Genomic DNA, 20,217 nt, shown 5'->3' with positions numbered 1-20,217 from the left:
GAGTATAAGTGCGCCTCTTTCTTCGCTGCAACGAGAGTAGTGTCCCCCTTCCTATAATAAATCAACCATTCATTTCATTTTTCACTGTCCAAGGAACAAGCATAAGTTTTACCTCAACAATGACGCGACACGGCACACTGACGTGCAAGAAGCAAGAAATAGGGCACGCGTAAAACCGCTGCGATCGATGGAATGCCGTTGTACAGTCCGGTCGCGCCCTCATAACTTGATGTTCGAGAGTCTCCAAAAAGCAGGCCATAAAAAGAAATTCAACTCATTCAGTGGCTTTTCATAAAAAATTAGCCACCTAGAACATTCTCCAATGCAACCGAATCTAAAACACGGATCATTTAAAAAGGTCTTAAAGCGAAATGCCAATCGTATATTGTCGAGTAGCTCAAAATGACTATATACCCCTATTTATACTCAATCTCCGCAGACCAGCACGAAGGTTAACATCCGCAGGTTCGATATACTTGGCGACCTGAAAGCTGCTAAGAATGCAAAATTTCTTATCGCAAGAATCGGCAAGTAAGGCTGTTCTCTTCGCCAGCGTGACAGGAGATGGCAAGCAATAATTCGTTAACTAAACTGGACGTCTCAACCAGGTTGCCGTTTAACCGATGAAAAGATCCTCTCGGTGAATTCATCCGAATACACACAACTCTTAGCTAATCACAGCCGCCTATATCCACACGATTTGATCTCAAAGCGAAAAAAAAAAGACAGGCCGTTGTCAAAAATACGACAAAAATGTTTTGTACTTCTGTCGTAACGACTGATTTTTCTGTAGTGCTGCTGTAGCACTGCAGTTTTTTCTGCAGTACTTTTCTGCAGTCTGTAGCTGTGTAGTATTTTTCTGTGTTAACTACAAAAACTTCTGCTGTTACTAGAAGATTTGGTCAAAAACATTACAGAAAATCTGTTGCGACGACAGACACTGTTCTGCAGTGGCGTAGCCACGAATTTTGTTTGGAGGTGGGGCCTCATGTTTCAGCACGGCCTGTTCATAGAACTTGTGGAGGGATCAAACGCAACAATAATAACTGCATTGCAATTGCCATTGACGACTATTCTCTTATCGTTCACTCGTGGCAGACATAACTGATACCAATACTTCCATGTTTTTGCGTATTTAATAAGTAAAAAAATATCACACGAAGTCTTGAACTATACCGGTCCGGAACCAGCAAAGCAGTGCATGCCGCTGATATGAAAAACGTAAAGACTATGGAATCAGCAAGTAGAGGACAAATATTTTAGTGAATGTTTGTCGTGCAGGTACCTTTACATTTTTTTACATATGCAACGGCCAGGGAAAAATCTCAATGACGCTGTCCTTCGTTCCAGTGTACTGCTCAGCAGCAGCTGTCACCGGTCATGTATTGTGAGTAATGGCACCGAAATTTTAGTCGCAACAGCGAGCCATCGATAGGCCCTTGAAAGTTTGTGATAGGATGGGGCGTCTTGCGTTACATGACCCCAGGTGCATGGGCGTTGCCACGAAATCCAACCCGAGTTAGCAATGTTCGCGCCAAGATGTCTTGAAAAAGACATTGCAGCGCCGGTGGTTGTTTTGGTCAGCCGTGCGTGACAGAAAAAATTTCGAGGGGTGGGGGCTGAAGTCCCACAACCCCCCTCCCCCCTCTGGCTACGCCCCTGCTGTTCTGTTATGTTGTTCGACTAGGTATCTCCCTTTCTTTTGTGCTGTTTTCCTTTGTGAACCTAGACGTCAATCAGCCCTGCTATGTCATACCTCCTCGCGAACGATATAGGGTGGCTGGAGGAAGCAGCCACCTCAATTGCGCATACTAACATTTGCGCGGAGTTTATCCATTAAAGCCTTCTCTCGCGGGGAAATGGACAAAGTAAAAGGGATCCGTACAGGAGCGTCGGTAGCACTCACAAAGCGAACAAGAGAAAAAAAATTACCCCTATACGAAACGAATGAATTCCTCGAGTAGGTCGATTGTTAGGAGGGTATGAAAAACCCAGTCGATAAAACAAAAAAAAACAAATCTGTCTTCGCAACAGGTTTTCTGTAATACTGTTGCCGATGAACTTGTAGCAACGACAGAAATTTCCTGTAGCAATTATATAATTTTCTGTAGTTACAACAGGGAAGTACGGCGGAACTACAGGCTACAGAAATTTACGACAGAACAACAGGAAACCCTGTCGTTACGACAAAACCTTCTGTCGTATACTTCTGACGCGGTTCTGTCGATTTTTTTTTTCGACTAGGAAAAAAAAAACGATAAAGTGGCCAATTGTCAGAAATTCCTGCCACAAAACTAATGCCCATTCCCCCTCTCCCCTCATCAGTACTCTAAGGCTATACGTCCCATAAACGCCAGGCGGCCTCGACCTGCACGCATAGCCGCTTGCTCGCGCGCGTGCGCCTACGCGCAAGCAAGCGGTGGTGCTCCCGACCGGGAGATATATAAATGCGACGGGGCTCGCAGCATGCACGGGCGAGGCAAAGCAAGAAGCCGCCGCCCCATCAAAGAGACAGCGCGCGCGCAGCCGAGCAAGGCATGGGAACCCCGGCGGCCTATTATTCTGTTTTATGAAGCCCCTTTCGACGGCAGTATCCAATTTCCCGGAGTCTTTCCCCCGGAAGACGGTCGAATTCATCTGCTTTTATGGGGCTATGAGGAAGGCAGGCCGGGGTCTGGCTATAGCCTCGTGTGCAAGAAGATGCCACAACAGCCGGGAGACCAATGGGTTTTCACCGCTGAGGCACTACTTCCATTCTCCTCGGTGCCGTTTCCTGAGCAGACCTATACTATACAATGGCGTGCGCTTCGGCCAGCCTCCTGGACGAACAGGAACGAAGGAAACAGAACCTATCTCGAACCGCAATCAACGTCGACCTCTTTGCAGGCGACAGCTTCCGAAAGCTCGGGCCGAGATGCGTTTATAGATTGGCGCTGATTCCTTCCAATAGGACCCAATAGATAACTAAAGCCATGTCTACTTGGAGTTTGGGTGTTTTGTTTCTTGCCAGATTATAACACCACCGGAGCCTTTTGTTACTTCCGTTGGGGCGTAGCGACGAAATTATTCCCTTACTTTTTACGAGTGCACTAATTTGACTGCAATTTTTTTTTGAATGTCAACCGCCTGCTATCGATTCAGACGAAAATGTACAAAAATACTACAAAAATAATGTGCAATATTTAACGTCGGGTTGTACACCTTTCTTCCATATAAAGTCTCTGTCCTCGAGCACATATCCATTTCGACGTCTGCGTTTTTACAGCTGCAATACCGTGAAACGACCCCTTATTTTCGTCAATTCCAGATAAAAAGCAAGTCGGCGTAAACCGAATACATTGCCAAGCGATGTAAAAAAACTCTGTTGCCTTTCATACATTCAAACATTCGTACCTTAGTGAGAAATGCTCATCGACCGCCCATAGACTGGTAACAATAACAAATTCAAAATGTGCGCTAGGCATAAAAAAAATACCAAACGCAACGCAGTCAGAATAGTGGCGACATCACGAAAATATCTGCAAATACAAAGTGGACATGAAATCGTATAGCAAAAACGTAGCGAATAAGGACCGACCGGCCAATCGCCACAGCTTATCCCCTCCTCCCAGCTATATGAACCCTGTGTGCGCATTCCTCACGACCGTCGCCAATGCCACGGCCACCGGCGGATCAAGAGGCGGCATGCAGGACTGTAATCGGATCATGTCGGGGGCTCAAGTAATCACAACGCATCTGACCCAGCGCTGAAAAGCCCGCGCCGCGACCCCGCCCTATTATCTGGACGCCGTCTGATCTCTGCGTGCAGTGGAGTGTAGTGTGTCGCCTCACTCGATCTAACGACAAAAGCGGTGACGCTGGAAGCGACAGCTACTAACAGATAAGGCCCAGCAGGGTATGCTGTGCGTCGCCTTGGCTGATACTGTCCTATAGAAGACTGTTATGTGTGCATCGATTGAAAAAAAAAAACAACTAATACAGTCGAACCTCGCTATAACGAAATGACGGATATACTGAAGGAATGACGATTCCCCTTGGAAGTTTGGTCAACACGGTCTAAAACGAAATAATCGTCGGGTCCCTTGACCTTCGTTATGACGAGGATCAAGTTTATATTTGAGGAGAAGCGTTATCATCAGTGAGAACGAATATAGGTACTTGTACGTGAGACTGCGTCAGTCGCAAGGAAACTGATGAGAAGTTCTGATTTGGACGCTATGCTCAAAAGCATGGCGTCCAAGGTAGCGTCCCCGCCTAACACCGATGCTGCTCGACAACACGAAGGTGTTCTTGGGATTCTGCAGCACTGACACCTTGCAAGCGATAGCTTTGTGAGAAAAGATGACGTCCATTTGTCTGAATGAAGGTCGGACAGTGATGACAACTGCCCCCAGCCCGGACAGTCGACAGGTGTCCGTCTGTAACTTTCATTCGGGCCGTTGCCGATGAGAGTCGCTGCTTTCCGTGTCTCACTGAAGACACAGGGCATGTTATGTACGATTATGTCCAACAAAACGCGTTGCACGTGCAATTATTATTAATATTGTTATTATTTTCCCGATCGGAATGTTTAGAACGAAGAGTTGTGTAACTCTGAATGCTCATTTCTGACACATCGTAACGCATAAAACGTATATTCTTGTTTTGTTTTAATACTCAGATTTCCTTAGTGAATATATTTAAATTTCATGAATTATGCGGGAACCCCTCAAATTTTGCCAAAGATTTTTCTTCCTTCGTAAGCAATATGTATCCTGATTTTTTTAATTTATGTCATTTAAAAGATAACTCTTTTAGTTACTCTATGACGAGCTATTATGAGGCAAAATCTTAAAATTTATGGAAGAATAGATTTCTAACGCCTACCACACTGAAACTCCCTGTTTTCCCGCGGTATGAGAAATTTTAATGCGTGATTTTATAACAGAGAACAGTACACGGCAACCGTACCGACGAGTCAACCGATCAATCGCGTAGTTGACCGACTGCATGATTAATTATTGTTTAATAAATTTAATTTGTTTCTCAATACGCCAACAATTTCCAGGGTCACAGATGAATGAGAATAAAAAAGATTAGAACTCCGTATAGAAGACTTTAGTACACCATATACAAAATATCCTACCGGACACTGTACTGGTAGCAATAAGTATCGCAGTCGAAAAAAACCATAGAATCCTGTCAGAAATACGAAAAAAATGCAGTGTAGTTTTGTCGTGACGAGCGATTTTTCTGTTTTGTAGTATTATATTGTTACTCTTTTCTCTAGTACTTTTATGTAGTCTGTAGTTGTCTAGAACTTTTCTGTAGTAAGTACCCAAAATTGTGTTCTAACTACGAAAAGTTCTATTGTTACCACAAGTTCTTGGTCAAAAATATTACGAAAATTTTCTTGTGGCGACTGAAACTTTTCTTTCGTGTTCTTTTTTACTGGGATTTCCTAATAATTTCGTTCACCTACATGACGATTCACGAATAAAAGACACCACCGATGCGTGATCCAACAGGTTGAACTACGGGCTACGCGTTAAAGATAGTCTTGCTTGCTATTTACACCAACAAGACAGTGGCATAGTTCTGTCGGATGTCAACAACAGTTGCCCGTTATGCATAAAGCCCAACTGCTTGACCTTGTTGATTCTCTTCGCCCATGCCAGCCGCGGGATCTTCGAACGCGAAGCTCGAGAGGCAAACCATGAGTCAGAAGCCGTCTGGCGCATAATGCGATCCAGAGTTTTTGAAGCGGCGCGCCTACGAGCGTACGACAGCGAGGTGAAAGTTACTTAACCGCCCCCGAATCACCGCCGAAGCGTGTAAGCGTAATCCGTCGGCCCTATTAATACCAGTCCTCCGGCTGCTGTATACTGGGACGGAGGCCATAATCCCCGCGCGACGCAAATCCCTTTATCCGCCCGCTCCCATGGAAGCATCGATAATCAGTCCAATGCTCTCCCCACAGACTTGCGTAAGTGTGCGTGGACCCCCCAAAACACCGGCTACGCCCGGGCAAGTCGAAACGTCGCCTCTCAGAGGCAAAGGGACTGTGTCATCCGCATCAGCGCGTTAAAGACATCCCCCCCGCCCTTCCCCCCAACCCGGCACACAGGAAAACTGCTGGTCGTTTAGGCTGGAAGGAAAAATAAAATGAAGCAAACAAAAAGCAAAGAACAAGCTGGATACCATAAATCCGTACACAATAAAGACTCATGTAAGAATAAATCCGTGCACGAATAAAGACTGACGAACTGCAATGACAGAGCCGTATAGCTATGAACAAAAGTTTCAGGGATGCGGGTTCGAGAGGCGAAAAAAATAGATCTGCGCGGCTGCCTAAGTTACGGCATGAAAAGCATCGAAGCACGAGGAGACACGCATGCCACATTATCTGGAACAATACCAGCAATCAGTCTAACCACGCAACGCAGAAATGATTTTTTTTTTCAAATCCGCATTCCGCAAAACTTACGTCCAAGACTGTGAATCGCTAGCACCTGTACCACGTTTGCTCCCGCAGAATAAGACAGTTTACGGCGTGCTCTTGTTACCAACTTACAGGTGTCTAGAGTTTCCCCCCGACGGTGCACTTCTTTGGAGGTGCTGCGTCAATTATATATACTGCTGAAATGATATGAAAGAGGACGCCTCTGGCTCGTTTTATAATCCTCCTTTCGTAGCAGGCAATCTCATTTGCCCACCGCTTCTCGCATGAGCCGCCGCGGTGGCTCAGTGGTTATGGTGCTCGGCCGCTGACCCAAAAGATGCGGGTTCGATCCCGGCCGCCGCGATCGCATTTTGGTGGAGGCGAAATTCTGGAGTCCCGTGTACTGTGCGATGTCAGTGCACGTTAAATAACCCCAGGTGGTCGAAATTTCCGGAGCCCTTCACTACGGCGTCCCTCAAATCCTGAGTCACTTTGGGACGTTAAACCCAAATAAACCAAACTTGTCGCATCATGACTGAGTCATGAAGCGTCTACCACTTTAAAAGAGTATAGACACCTTTTGGGTGCGTGCTGTATTCTTTGTAATGAATGATGTGTAAGGCATTATTATGCATGGATTACCACCTGGTATTCTCCTACGACCGCTAATTAATTTATAATCTAATTTCTTTCTCGTGCTGTTTCGGTTGAGGTCTCTGCAGCTGAACGATGGCTGTGACGTCAAAGTGCGGTTAGAGGTCAAGTGAGGGATGGAAAAACTGGAATGTAGTCGGTGCTTCTGGATTTGTTGTCATTGCGAATATTGAGGAAGGCTGGCTTCAGCACTGTAGTGAACTAGAACGATGAAGCAGCGGTTATATCGCAGTTTTTTTTTTCATGACTCACGTGACATACAACCGCATTTTGATGTCACAGCCATCGTTCGGCTGTTGAAACCTAAACCGAATGACAAAAAAATTCGATTATAAATTATTTAGCGGTCGTAGGCGAATACCACGTGGTATTTCATGCGTAGTAGTGTCTTCCGCAACATTGTAAAGAAAATATCCACCAAAATTAGGTGTCTTCTTGACCTCGGCCACCCACATAACTTTCCGCCGGCCCCTGCTACGCTTGCCTTCTCTTGGAATCCACTCCGTTACCCTCAAGGACCAGCGATTATGTTGCCTTCGCAGTACATGCCCTGCCTAAGCCCATTTCTTCCCCTTGATTTCGACTAGGATGTCATTAACACGCGTTTGTTCTCTCCCCCACTCTGCCCGCTTTCGGTCTCTTAACTTTACGCCTATCATTTTTCCTTCCATATATCATTTTTCCTTCCATAGCTCGCTGTGCTGTCCTTAAATTAAGCTGAACCCTTTTCGTTAGCCTCCACATTTCTGCCCCGTAGGTGAGTACGGGTACGATACAGCTGTTGTACACTTTTCTCTTGAGGGAATGCGTTACCGCATTCTTCGAGGGGCCATTCGACATCCTCAAAAGCACGGTTAATTCAGCGTACGCTCAGGCACGCTCCAGGTTGAGATGCGTGCGTAGTACGCACTCCGTACGTGATTTCGTCGGCATGTTACCCTGCCAATCCGCTTTCCCACATCGCCTCCAGTGCTCGCGTTTCCGCGCGGAGGGCAACGGAGCGCGGCCATTACCGACGGATGGAGAGGCGCATGAGTAAGCGGATTGGGACAAGGCGCAGGACGGGAAAGCCTTCCCGCGGCGCCCCTACGCGCATTCCCCGACTACGCCGCCGAACGCGTTGAATTGGCCGCGTCGTTTTCCGTACAGTGGTGTCGATTTGAGGCGATTCAGACGGAAAGGCCCGGACTCACTGATTTACGTGGAACCTGTTTTAGAGACGTCTTTTTCTAGACGAGACTTCTTATAGACTCTAATGCTTTCCTATACGCGTTACGTTTTGTCTGTCCATATAGTCTATAAACAAAAGTCAACTAAAATTGTACAGCCAGAAATCTATACATTGGCTATAGAAAGTCGATAGACTTTAATAAGGAAAATCTATGGACAGGCTATAGACTGTCTAAAAAAATTTAGGTACTTGACCATGTTGCTATGCGTTATCACCTAGCCTCGGTGACGCAATGAAGGATTGGATATTGAATATGAAGAGTACAGAAGGCATTAGCGAGGAGATAATGCCGGTCTTATCGCGAGAGGAGGACATCAACTTGAAACCTTTTTTAGGGTAACCCTGGAATAGGTAATGAGACCAGATAGGGAAGCGAGAAAGAGCTCGTAGTCGCCTTTGTGAACGGGCTGAAACAAAGATCCGGGCTGGCGTGTCGAAGCCAGCATTATGAAAGAGAGATATGAAAGAGATGAGACATTTGCCGTGGCTAGCGGCATGATGGTGTTTTGCAATCGCAGTGTGTGAGCTGCTTGCCTAAGACCGCAAAGAAAAAACAAGCGTTTAAGCTACGTTACCCTTCGTTTTATTTTTCGAATTTCGTAAGGGTTGGGCGTTTTGCAGCGCATAGATCACTGCGGTGGCTTGACGTTGCGCAGCCCCCTTGAGGCACGTCCTGTCTGGAGCTATTCGTAATTTTCAAAATGCAACAGAAAAAAACGAACGCGGTTTGGGTTGGAAAGGCATCGTCACGCTTATTCGACAGAATTCTCACAATACGTCTGTTGCGAAACCCCGACACCAGCACTCGTTACGTAATTTCATGGCTGGATCTTATCTCTAGCATGTTCACTGAATGGCCCGATGACAAAGGCTCTGGCCCGTAAAGTCGAGGTCTTCAACGTCTGCTGCCCTTTCGAGCACGGCCGTAATAAAACACATCTGAGGTGTTAAAATGCAAAACCTCTACGAAATCTTCGCGCCATGGCAAGCTGTCATTGAAAAAGTTCTCACGGGCCAGCGCTCAATAACGGTGCCCAGGGGGCAGTCAAACAGAACTTTTATTAATTATTTCATTTGCTAAAAAAATTCACAATTCATGAAAAAAAACAGTTTATAATTTTACAAGGTAGTTCCCAGCATATCCAACGAAGGTCCTCCAGCGGTTCACGCATGCTTGTATTCAGACAGAAAAGAATACTTCAGGTTGATCCTGCAGCCGCCTCTGTACAGTCTCTGTCAAAAATACACAGCCCAAGAGGTTTGCTTCCAAGCCGGGCATCGGGGCTCTTAAGTGCATTTGACAATCTTTAGCTGGGGAGGTTTGAGGACATAAAATCCTCCCGCGGTCGTCATAATAGGGTCCCTGAGTACGCAAGAGGAGACGCGCTGAAGGGCTCAGAAGCAGACCCCTTGGGCTGCATACTTTTGAGAAAGACTACCTCTGCTTATCCCTTATTGCTCGTGACGAATTTCGTCAGTTGCGTTTCCTCTTCTAAACTTGCTGTGCAGCTGCTTCTGAAGTAGCTGAAAGGCGTTCCGGTTAGTGTTCTTTTAGTCATTAATGACCGCCAAACGAATAAACAATCACTGCTTCCCTCTTGTTTATGCAAGCTTCCAAGAGGGTGGCCGTGTACAATATGATCTGATGATGCCATCCTTTATGTACGGCTTATAGCTGAGAGCTATCGCGAACCTGGCACCACGGAATAGCGCATCCAGAACACCGTTATAAAATAGTATATAGACTGCCTACGGACTCTATTCCCTTCCTATATGTATTTATTTTTGTCGATAGCCTGTCTATAGAAAATAACCGATTAAAAGTGCATGGCTATAAATCTAATCTATAACATGTGAATTGCTCATAGACCAGTCTGCATAATTTGTCTATAGAAAGTCTATGGACTTCATAGACAAAAGTATGTGGACAGTCCACACATCAATTTTTGTAAACGACAGAACAGTGTACGACACGCGCTAGAGGACAGCTTATAATATACCCCCTCTTTACTCCCATCTAGGCGTATTTGTGTTTAGAGTGCAGAATACAGCAGAGGTGTACAAAAAATCTCACCATTTCTCCTCTTATGCTCAGACTTCGGTTCCCCGCTTTTACCTTTGCAAGCGCATGCGAAACCACGAGATGTCTCGGAGTTATGTGCGAATGTGCGTCCGTGTGTAGATATTAGTCATTTAGCATAGCGAAGACTTAGTAGTGTAGACGTATACCAGCATACGCTAGGGTACGTTCTTGCTAAGCTAAAAGCTCCTAATGTTACGGCAGACAGTCACGAGGCGAAGAGGACGCTGCTCTCTCGCTGCTGTGTTGACAACTACGAGGACGCTGCAGCTAGTGCTTGGGTGACTTTGTTTTTGTGTGCCTTCTGACTGGGGCCTGTCGCGTGAGCTAACCCCCGCAATAATATTAGCTTGCGTCTAAACTCACAATGCGACTGCCTTCCATTGTTGCCTGCTTTAGTCATGTACGCGCAATGATATCTTTTCCGGTTGCGTTGCCTTCCACTCAAAGCCAATATTCAGAGTGTGGGTGCAAGTAACTAATCACTTATTCCAGCGTTTTCATCGTGTCGTACTACTCAAGAACGAGGCGGCTTTTCGACGCAAAAGGACCCACTTGCAGCCAATGGCGGCGGCCAGTTCTCATGAACCCGCTAGCGTGCCAATGGAGGGAGTGGCAAATGAAAGGTGTTAGTCACCTCCTTGCATTATCACGCCGTTCCCTGCATTGTCACGCTAGTAGGTTCATGAGAATCGGGCGCCGCCATTGGCTGGAAGAGGGTCCTTTTGCTTGAAAAAGCCGCTTTGTTCCTGAGTTGTATCCGGTTATAGAAGAATTAATGTCGTGTGGGTATGTAGTAGAAAGAGCCAAGAGTTCAAAAAAAAAATACATCACCGGACATTTACCCCTCTGCTAATGCGAATTTCAGCTACAAATGAGGTGGTGCGACAAATACTAATGTCAGCCGAAGTGTTCAGTAATTTTGAGCACGACGGGTGTATGACGTCACCTTTATGCCAATGCACTCGCATTTGCACTACAGGCAAGCTCTAGGCTCCTAACGTCACGAGTGATGCTGTAGCTTTAGGAAAAACCAGCGATTGGCATTCTGTCCAATTAGCGTGGCGCGTTGTCATGACATTATGCGTTGCCCCTGGTGTGTTGCGCCAGTGACATCGTTAATAGCTTTCACTGTCGAAACTACTTGGATGCAGGGGTACCGCCATTCCTGAAAGCATTCCACACAGTGCGTTTGAATGTACCATATAGAGAGCTTTCGCGAACAATGTTAGGGCTGCGCAATCAGTGTCTGCAGCACCTGGGTAATGAAGACTGGCTAACATTAGCAACAGTAATGACTGCTACTTAGAGAGAGGCACGTCTACCTGATTAGTACGCCATTAAGCAGGGAACGAGTGATTAGACAAAAGTATATCATCCTGAAATACCATCTCGTTTTCCAACGCTCTCACAACGAACGCAATCTGCGATATATTTGCTATCTAACTCAGCGCTCAGCTAGCAAGATTACTCAACCTGGCGCACTGGGCTTTGTCCACCTTGATTAGCTTCGCAAGATGACACGCACGTGTCAGCAAGCGACCTGAGATCAGGACGTTCTGGCGTTGATATCGGGTTATATGCGAGATGTTCATATAACAGTGGACCAAGTAAGTGTTCCTTGCTCGAACGGCAAAAAAAAATATAGATTAACAAAACTGCTAGGATTCGGATACAGCTGCCTTTATATTCGGTGAAAAGGGCAGCGCCAAAGGAAGAACCCCTGAACGACTGCTCTGACACCGGTGAAGCTGTCAGAAGCACTATGCACTTGTTCCGCGTAACATTCCAACATATTTTTATATCCATAGCGATCGATATGTCATGCCTACTGTATGAAAAGAAATCATCTTCAAATTCTTCCTATTCCTATACGTCATTTGTCGCAGCATAGACCCTTTTATGCCTCAACAGAAGTACAAATGACAAGTTGTAGCTGCAAGTATTGCAATCGAAAAAATGCAAGAAAATGGAGAGGACCGAATCGCAGAACTATAGTCGGGTACAACACAAGAACGAAGCGGCTTTTCCCCGTCAAAGGACCCCCTTCCAGCCAATGGCGTCGACCGATCCTCATGAGCCTGCTAGCGCGACAATGCAGGGAGTGGGAGATGAAAGGGGGTAGTCCCCTCCCTCCATGGTCCATAGTACCGTCCCTGCATTGCCAACCTAGCAGATTCATGAGAATCGGCCGACGCCATTGGCTGGAAGAGGGTCCGTTGACGGGGGACAGCCCCTTCGTTATTGAGTTGTACCCGACTTGTAGTAAAACATTCGACTCAGAAGCAGTCCAATCCTTAAAAGATTCATGTCTGCGTTCTGAAATTGAAACTGTGGACAACTATGCCGACAATAGTAAAATTTAAAAAAAAAGTCAATGCCACAAGCTCCATCTTTTCGCTGGAACGAAGAGGAAGTCGAGAACTGAAAATTAAAAAAAAAACACTTGGAAAGGAAAGCAGACAGGAATCAGTGCTTTCGAACGCTAACCAACGCATTGTTTTCCCGGACGCCTCTAAGGGCACTTAGTGCGAGCAGCGCTCGTGTACGATTCCCGGAAAGGCCACCGAAAGCTCGGTCTTCGCAAATCCCGTCTTTTACGACAGGAGGACCGAGATGGGCCCGCAGACTTTCCCGACGCAGAGCGGCGAGCCAGCGAGGTGGCCAACGAGGGTACAAGGAGGCGGAGGAGTTGGAAGACTGCGCAACGCTGGGATAATTGCGAAAAGCGGAGGGGGAGGGCGAGCAAGAAGAGGCTTTGTATTCGCGCTAATTCGCGATCTCGGCCGACGCTGCTCGCGCCCATTTGCATAAGTGGACGGACACAAACGAGCGCTCTGAATTCGCCGTGCGTACACGCGGGCCTTCCTGCAGTGAGTTGTCGTGTTGTTATATGCGCGTGTACGCTATTGGGATTGTCGAGTGACCGGCAGGACGCGCAAGTCCACGCGTTGTGTACAAGAGAGCTCGCGTATGCTCTGGCGTGGCTGAGGACTACGACCACGACAACGCGCGGCCCGTGGAACTTGAAAGAAAAGTCGACGACGGCTTAGAGAAGTTTCTGAGAAGCGGGAGAGAGTTTCTCCGAAGAACGCGTGCGGGAGGAAGCAGGATAGAGCATAAATAAGCAAAACAAGACGCAAAATGCGAACGTATATACCAGTCCGGGGAAAAACCTCGGACGTGAGATATCCAGCTCGATAAAGAAAACTTAGAAAAAAAATAACGCCGAAAGGGATTCTAAAAAAACGGAAGAATAACCGCGCTCTCTGCCGCCTGAAATGCACAGTTTGAAAAATTTTCCACGAAAACCGTTTCTCGCTAACATACACAGTGCTCGTGTAGGAGCTCGAGAGACCGGCCTTAAGGCAGACGCAGGGAGTGCGAAAAGTTTGCCGCCTCCGGGTGGTTTGTGTAGAATGGTAAATCGAGCTTTATTTTCTTTATTTTTCATAGTTATTTTTTACACGCGTCTGCAAACGCGCAGAGTAGTTTAAACTTCGTAAAAGAAGGGAAATGAATATTGTATCCGAAGAAAGAAAGCACAAATAAAGATCACCAAATAAAGAAATTTTAAAAGTAGCGAAGTCTAGTTTTTCTCTCGCGGGGCCACTTTATGCCTTTCGGCCCTCAAACTGCACGCAGCGTTCTCATCAAACAGAGTGCCGGAGGATTTCCAACTTTACGGACCAGTCATAAAACCAGTCATGATGCGGAAAGAATGAATATTCACGGATGTAAAAGGAGAAAACTGGATGTGAAACTGGAAGCAATGACATATGCGTATGTGTAAAACAGGAGTGACGATTCATACACAACATTTCGAACTAGTGATCATGTAGAGTGCTCCCTGTCGGTATCATGAAAATTGCAACGATTGTGAGAAACAAGAATACTAAGCAAACAATCGGAGAACCTTGGTTTAAGACAGACTACGGTCAAGAACAGTGGTGCAACTAGTTCACTGTAAATAACTAAAGACACCAAAAACACTTCCACAAGAAAAGTCTGCGAGTGTACTATATGTGTTTTTGGGTGGTGCCTCGATATTGTTTACAATGAGCAGCTACCAACACGCCAAAGTAGAAGTTCTCCTAAGCAACTAGTTCGATAGCACGGAGGGACCGTGGCGTCGGGCTGGCAATAAGTTGCGCACAAACGCTTTTGTGCCTACTCAGATTACATTACCCAACGAATTAGAAACTTTTCTTCCAATATTCGTCGCTTCGCCAGGTCACTAAGTCCTTCGAGTAGCAAATACTTAGCCTGAAGCATAGATGACAATGTCACTGAAGTCCTTCGAGTAGTTAGCACAGCCTAAAGCAAAGATGGCAATGTCACTGAAGTCCTTCAAGTAGCAAACACTTAGCCTAAAGCATAGAATATGGCCAATTTTTCTAAGACGTCATGATGAAAAATAAATAAAAGAATATGCATTCTTCCTTCCTTCTTTCACTCCCTCCTTTATCCATTCTTTAGGGTGTGGTTCGGGTGTCCACCGAGATATCTGAGATAGTTACTGCGCCATTTCCTGTCGCCAAAACTAACAATTCAGACCACAGCGCGACAGGAATCGTACGTACTTCGCAACTAGCCATCTTTGTAGTGCGGGCCAACAAGATTAATCATTACTATATCATGGATGCAACCAAAGTAAATAGCAGGAAAGCAAAATAATCTTTAAAAAGCAGCATTGAGCACCCATAATATAAAACCCCTCGCGACCAAAGCCACACGCAACAGCGCCCGAACAGCGGGTGCAACGCTTCGCTAATCGCTGAGAATGTTAGCGGAAAAACACATATTTTGTACCCGAAATCACTCTGTAGAACTAAGCAGCGCTATTTTATCGCGACGCCATACCAGCTAATTCTATAACAAATTAGTCTGTTAGGACACTGGATATGGGAGGCAGTCCAACAAAGCCGTGCTATGAACTAGTCGCACATTTATCCTAAGAATAAGTGTAGCTGAATTCATTAATGCACAGGGTGAGGTGTACCTACATAGACATATTGCTGCTTCTGTACCCTGGGTGTCAGACACTCCTGAGAAACGAACCATGGCAACCATGAAGGCTGGATTAGCGCGCGAGGCCGCTCGTTGAGTTCCGGTCGGTAAGGTATCGTAGAGAAAGAACACGCGCTCTATAACCGGGGCTTCTGAATTCTCTACAGCCACGATAAACACAAGCTTTGTAAAGGCTACGCCTGCAGTTAGTTGTCTCTCCCCTGTCTTCTTCGCACTGTTCGCTTTTACACTGACGTCAAACCATCCCTCCTAACCCGCAGTCCTCACTCGAAGACCATAAGGCTCGTGAGGCCGCCAGTTAAGGTCAAGTCTGCGATACTTTCCCACCTAGCTTTAATAGGAACTGACACAAGAGCATCAGTCAGGAGCCGCGCTGGTTAAGATCGCGTTTGTGCGGTATACGTCGCACGCGCTCAGCCCTAACTCTTTTATCACGCTGAGCACCGGCTGGCACGCGGTCGGAGCGCCGCGTTACGCAACCCCCCCTTCCAACGCGATGAACGACGACGAGACGCAGCCGCGGCTGATCGGAACGGATCATCTCCCACTTTTCCGGTTGCGCCATCTCTCGGCGAGGCCATCAGGGCCAGCCATAACAATCGGCGGCGCCAGCCCCAGGAACAGCAGCCCGAGCAGGGGAGGCTAATTATTCGGGAGGCAGGCAATTAACGAGACAGAGCGCAGATCGATGCGACATCAATGATAGATATACGCGCCGCACCACCGTCGGCTCCCCGTCGAGAGAATGCGATCCGATTCTATCGACTCCTGCCGGCGCGTGCGTGCGTGAAAATGCGGGGCCCAGCTCGGCTGGGTTAGAGGCGTGCCTCTTAAATAAGCGAGCACAGGAGATAGCGGAGACGGAGGGGGGTGCGGCGGTTAGGAAACCTCTTCAGAGGAGGCTTGCAATCCAAAACTACTCGGCGATACCCAGACAGACGGGGGGAAAAGGGAGGGGGGGGGGGATGAAGTTGGAATGGGGGATGAGAGCCGACAAGAGATTTGACTCGGCTCAGCAGCCTCCGAGTGAGCGGCCGGCTCTTTGAAACGGAGGAAAGTAGCCAGCTCGATTCGGCTCGGCTTGGCTCGGCTCGGGAAGCGGGGAGGGGGCGAGGTAGCTGCGCGAGCGTGGAGGGGATTAAAAAGAGACCTCATTAAGAACCGTCCGGTCGGCTCCGTTCGGACGATGATCAATTGGCTGACAATGAGTTCTGGAGAAGCCGGTTGGTGGCGCCGTGCGTGGTGGTGTCTTTGCACGGTCGTTGGGCTCCCGCGATCGCTTCCACCAGAAACCGGCCGCGCTGTTGTCTGACGCGAGGAAATGCACGAGGCGCGCCCGTTTGTTTCTAGGCGGCGAAGGAGGGGGCGCGCCTCTTGTCAAGTCGAGTGTCTTGCGGCACGGAAGCACCGGCCGGGATCGGTTGCCTTTCTTTGCTCGGCCGAGCCTGAAGCACGCGCTGTGCATGCAGCGACACTGGGCGCCTTTCGGCGTTCTCACGCCACACGCGAAAGAGGGTCCCTTGCAATGCCAGGACGCCGGCTACAAAAGTGAAGAACTGGGCTTGCTGCCCTGCGGCCATTCACTGAATGCGACATCAGTTGAAGCGCGTATAAGGTCGAAGTGACAATAAATGCTGTCAAGAAAGACGCTGGCCGGTGTAAAGTAAACTTTTAGTGTTAGCACTACCAGGTGCATTTTCTTATTTCGGGTGCGCGTACCCGAAGCCTGCTTTGCGTACACGCTTTGTACACTGCTTGCGTACACTGCGTTGTGTACACAACAAGCAGGCCTTCACCTGGTGAAGTTATGGGTGAAGGGTACACCTGGATGAAGGCCTTCAAGGTAAATTCCATAGTGCAAAGGCCTTTAGGTCAAATGATTTTAGGACAAAGGTCTTTAGGCTGAAGGCCTTGCCGGTAAAGGCCTTTGAGAAGGCCTTCAGGCGAAAGGCGTTTATGGTACAACTCAAGAACGAAGCGACTTTTCCCCGTCAAAGGACCTCCTTCCAGCCAATGGCGTCGGCCGATTCACATGACCCTGCTAACGTCAAAATGCAGGGCGCGGCGCGACAATGCAGAGAGGGAACTATCCCGGACCATGGAGGAAGGGGATGATCCCCTCTCATCTGCCACTCTCTGCATTGTCACGCTAGCAGGATCATGAAAATCGGCCGACGCCTATGACGGGAAGGTGTCCTTTGACGGCGAAATCCGCTGCGTTCTTGAGTTGTATCCGACTGTAGACAGGATGCGGCCTGATGTGCGGCAGAGGAGCAAGCGGCGGGGGAGGCGGCACATCGCTCGATCATGATGAGGCTGAGGCGCGAGAAAAAACAAATATCACATGACAGCTCTCGGCGACAGCTCTAGATCGGAATCCACCGGATGTCGCGATCGCGGTGAAAGTCGCGCGCATGTGAGCGGACCGACACTGACAGCTGTCAAAGACATGTAACCGGGTTAGCGTGGTTGCTGCGCGCACTGCAATCACGTCATCCCGTTGACTTCCGATCTCGATCTGTCGCATGAACACCGCATTAGAGAGGGGTAAACGTCATCTGAATTTTTTATTCGGTGCGACGCTCCCTAAGGCACTGTAGGCGAAAGAAGAACGGGACAGGTAATCGAAGTTCAGAGAGATGGTGAACGCTGAGCACTGCGCCTTTATTTTCCGACACCTGTCGCGCATTCACTAAAAATTCCTGCGGGACAACATCGGTTATAAAGTGTCTTGACGGGTTAGGCGTACATAAGACAAGACGGTTTGGTGCGCTCCACTTCGGGAACTTTATTGCATAACGTGGAGGGACGCTGCGAAAGAGGTATGACCACCAACGCACTGATACAAGGAATTATGATTGATTTACTGATTAACTAATTGTTTGGTTGGTTGATTAATTGACTAACTGGCTGATTGATTGACTGACAGAGTGATTGATTAATTGACTGACTGACTGATTGATTGATTGACAGAGTGATTGACTGACTGACTGGCTGATTGATTGATTGGCTGACATAGTGATTGTCTGGTTAATTGATTGATTGATTGATTAGACTGACTGGCTGATTGATTGATTGATTGACAGAGTTATTGGCTGATTGATTGATTGACTGGCTGATTGATTGATTGACAGAGTGATTGATTGATTGACTGACATAGTGACTGATTGATTGACTGACAGAGTGATTGACTGACAGAGTGACTGACTGATTGACTGACAGAGTGATTGACTGACTGACTGACTGACTGACTGACTGACTGACTGACTGACTGACTGAGTGAGTGAGTGAGTGAGTGAGTGAGTGAGTGAGTGAGTGAGTGAGTGAGTGAGTGACTCACTGGCTGACTCATCAATCGTTCGATCGATTGTTCGGCGGTCGGCCCTGCACAGATCGCAGTGTACGCAAGACGAAGAACCAAACAGCCCGTCAGCATTTAGGAAGCAAGTGAACCAACACTCAGAGAGTGATAAGCCACAACAGCAGCCACAACCATCACCAACCACAGGAGCTCATAAACAATGAGGGGGAGCACACACAGAGCAGGGGTTTGTACCAGCTCAAATCAGCGCTCATTCTCGTTCTCCATACGTGCTCGAGCCGCTCGATAGGAGGGCACAAAAGACGCAAACGAAGCGACACCGGGCCGCAAAATACGACGACACCACGGCTGACAAGCAGCCTCTCTCTGCGCCCAGAACGCAGACACGGCGGCGCCCGCCAGCGCTGCTACCACCGAGCACAAAGAACGAGCGAACCCGGACGCATCCCGCGCTGCTGCAAGGCAGACACGGAAGGACGGAGTCGGCGCCCGCGCGCGCAAACAATCCACGCGTGGCGAGGCTTTCACGCCTCGCTAGAAACGCTCGCCTGAGGGAAACGCGTATTTTCGCCCTTCGTTTGTTCGCTTTGTTTCCTCGTCTATTACTGTCACTTCTTCGCGAAGCGATAAAAACAAACATACACGAAGTGGGAAGTGTGCAGAGACAGCGGCGACGTCGCTGCTTCGCCCGCAACGAGGTGGGGGGGGTTCTGCCGCCAATCAGTCGCCGCCAAAACGAGAGCGAAGCCCCGCGGAGTGACTGTGCGAGAGTGAGGATATAAGTCTGTTCGCAAAAAGCGAAATCGCCCTGACCCCGGGCGCCGATGCAACGTCTCGAGACCCCATACATCCGCGGTGGATTCCTTTCCGCCGCTTTTCTTTCTTCGTTCCTATACCATTCCGGCAATAAACGAGAATTCAGAAGGGAGGCTATGTCAGAAGCAGGTAGTCAAAATGATTCAGTACATATACCGCCATGAAGAAAATGCGCAAAATGGTTACTGTGAATTTCTTATGCAGAGCATTCGCTCCTTGTCGGCTAGAAGACAGTGCTGATATTCTTGAGGAAAACTACAATTTATCCACTGGATGCATTTAGCCATCCGCTCCGGTAGAAAGTGAAACCCCTCAGGCAAACTGAAGATTCCATAGGTCATCTTCATAACGACTAGACAACAACATGTAGAGCTTTCAAATGTTCACAGCAGGTATGGTTGCACAGATAGTATACTACTTTGAGCAGAAATATGGTGAGAATTGAACAAACTTGGCTTTTTGGATCACCACAGGTAAGTGTTTGAGAGCCTGCCATAGCAACATACGCATGCCTAGCTAGCCGAACTTCAGCATTAGCTTAGCTAACGACGTTCCCATACTCACTCCTATCAAGAAAGTAGTGCCGGAGTTCCAAGCCATTGCCTTTTCCTGCCACCAAGGCTCGCACTACCCGCATGACCCGACCCAGATAATGGTGACCC

At 47.8% G+C, this 20,217-nt stretch overlaps 1 long non-coding RNA gene across 1 annotated transcript in view; it reads right to left on the bottom strand.

Annotated features, from left to right (window-relative positions):
- The window catches only part of LOC144110653 (uncharacterized), a 462,868-nt gene that overhangs the window by 197,638 nt on the left and 245,013 nt on the right, over nucleotides 1-20,217 (bottom strand). The window lies entirely within an intron of this gene.

The sequence above is a fragment of the Amblyomma americanum genome, chromosome 11 (assembly GCF_052857255.1).
Source record: "Amblyomma americanum isolate KBUSLIRL-KWMA chromosome 11, ASM5285725v1, whole genome shotgun sequence".
NCBI classification, from domain to species: Eukaryota; Metazoa; Arthropoda; class Arachnida; order Ixodida; family Ixodidae; genus Amblyomma; species Amblyomma americanum.
The sequence above is the reverse complement of the archived record's forward strand: the minus strand, read 5'-3'. Positions and strand labels throughout refer to the sequence as shown.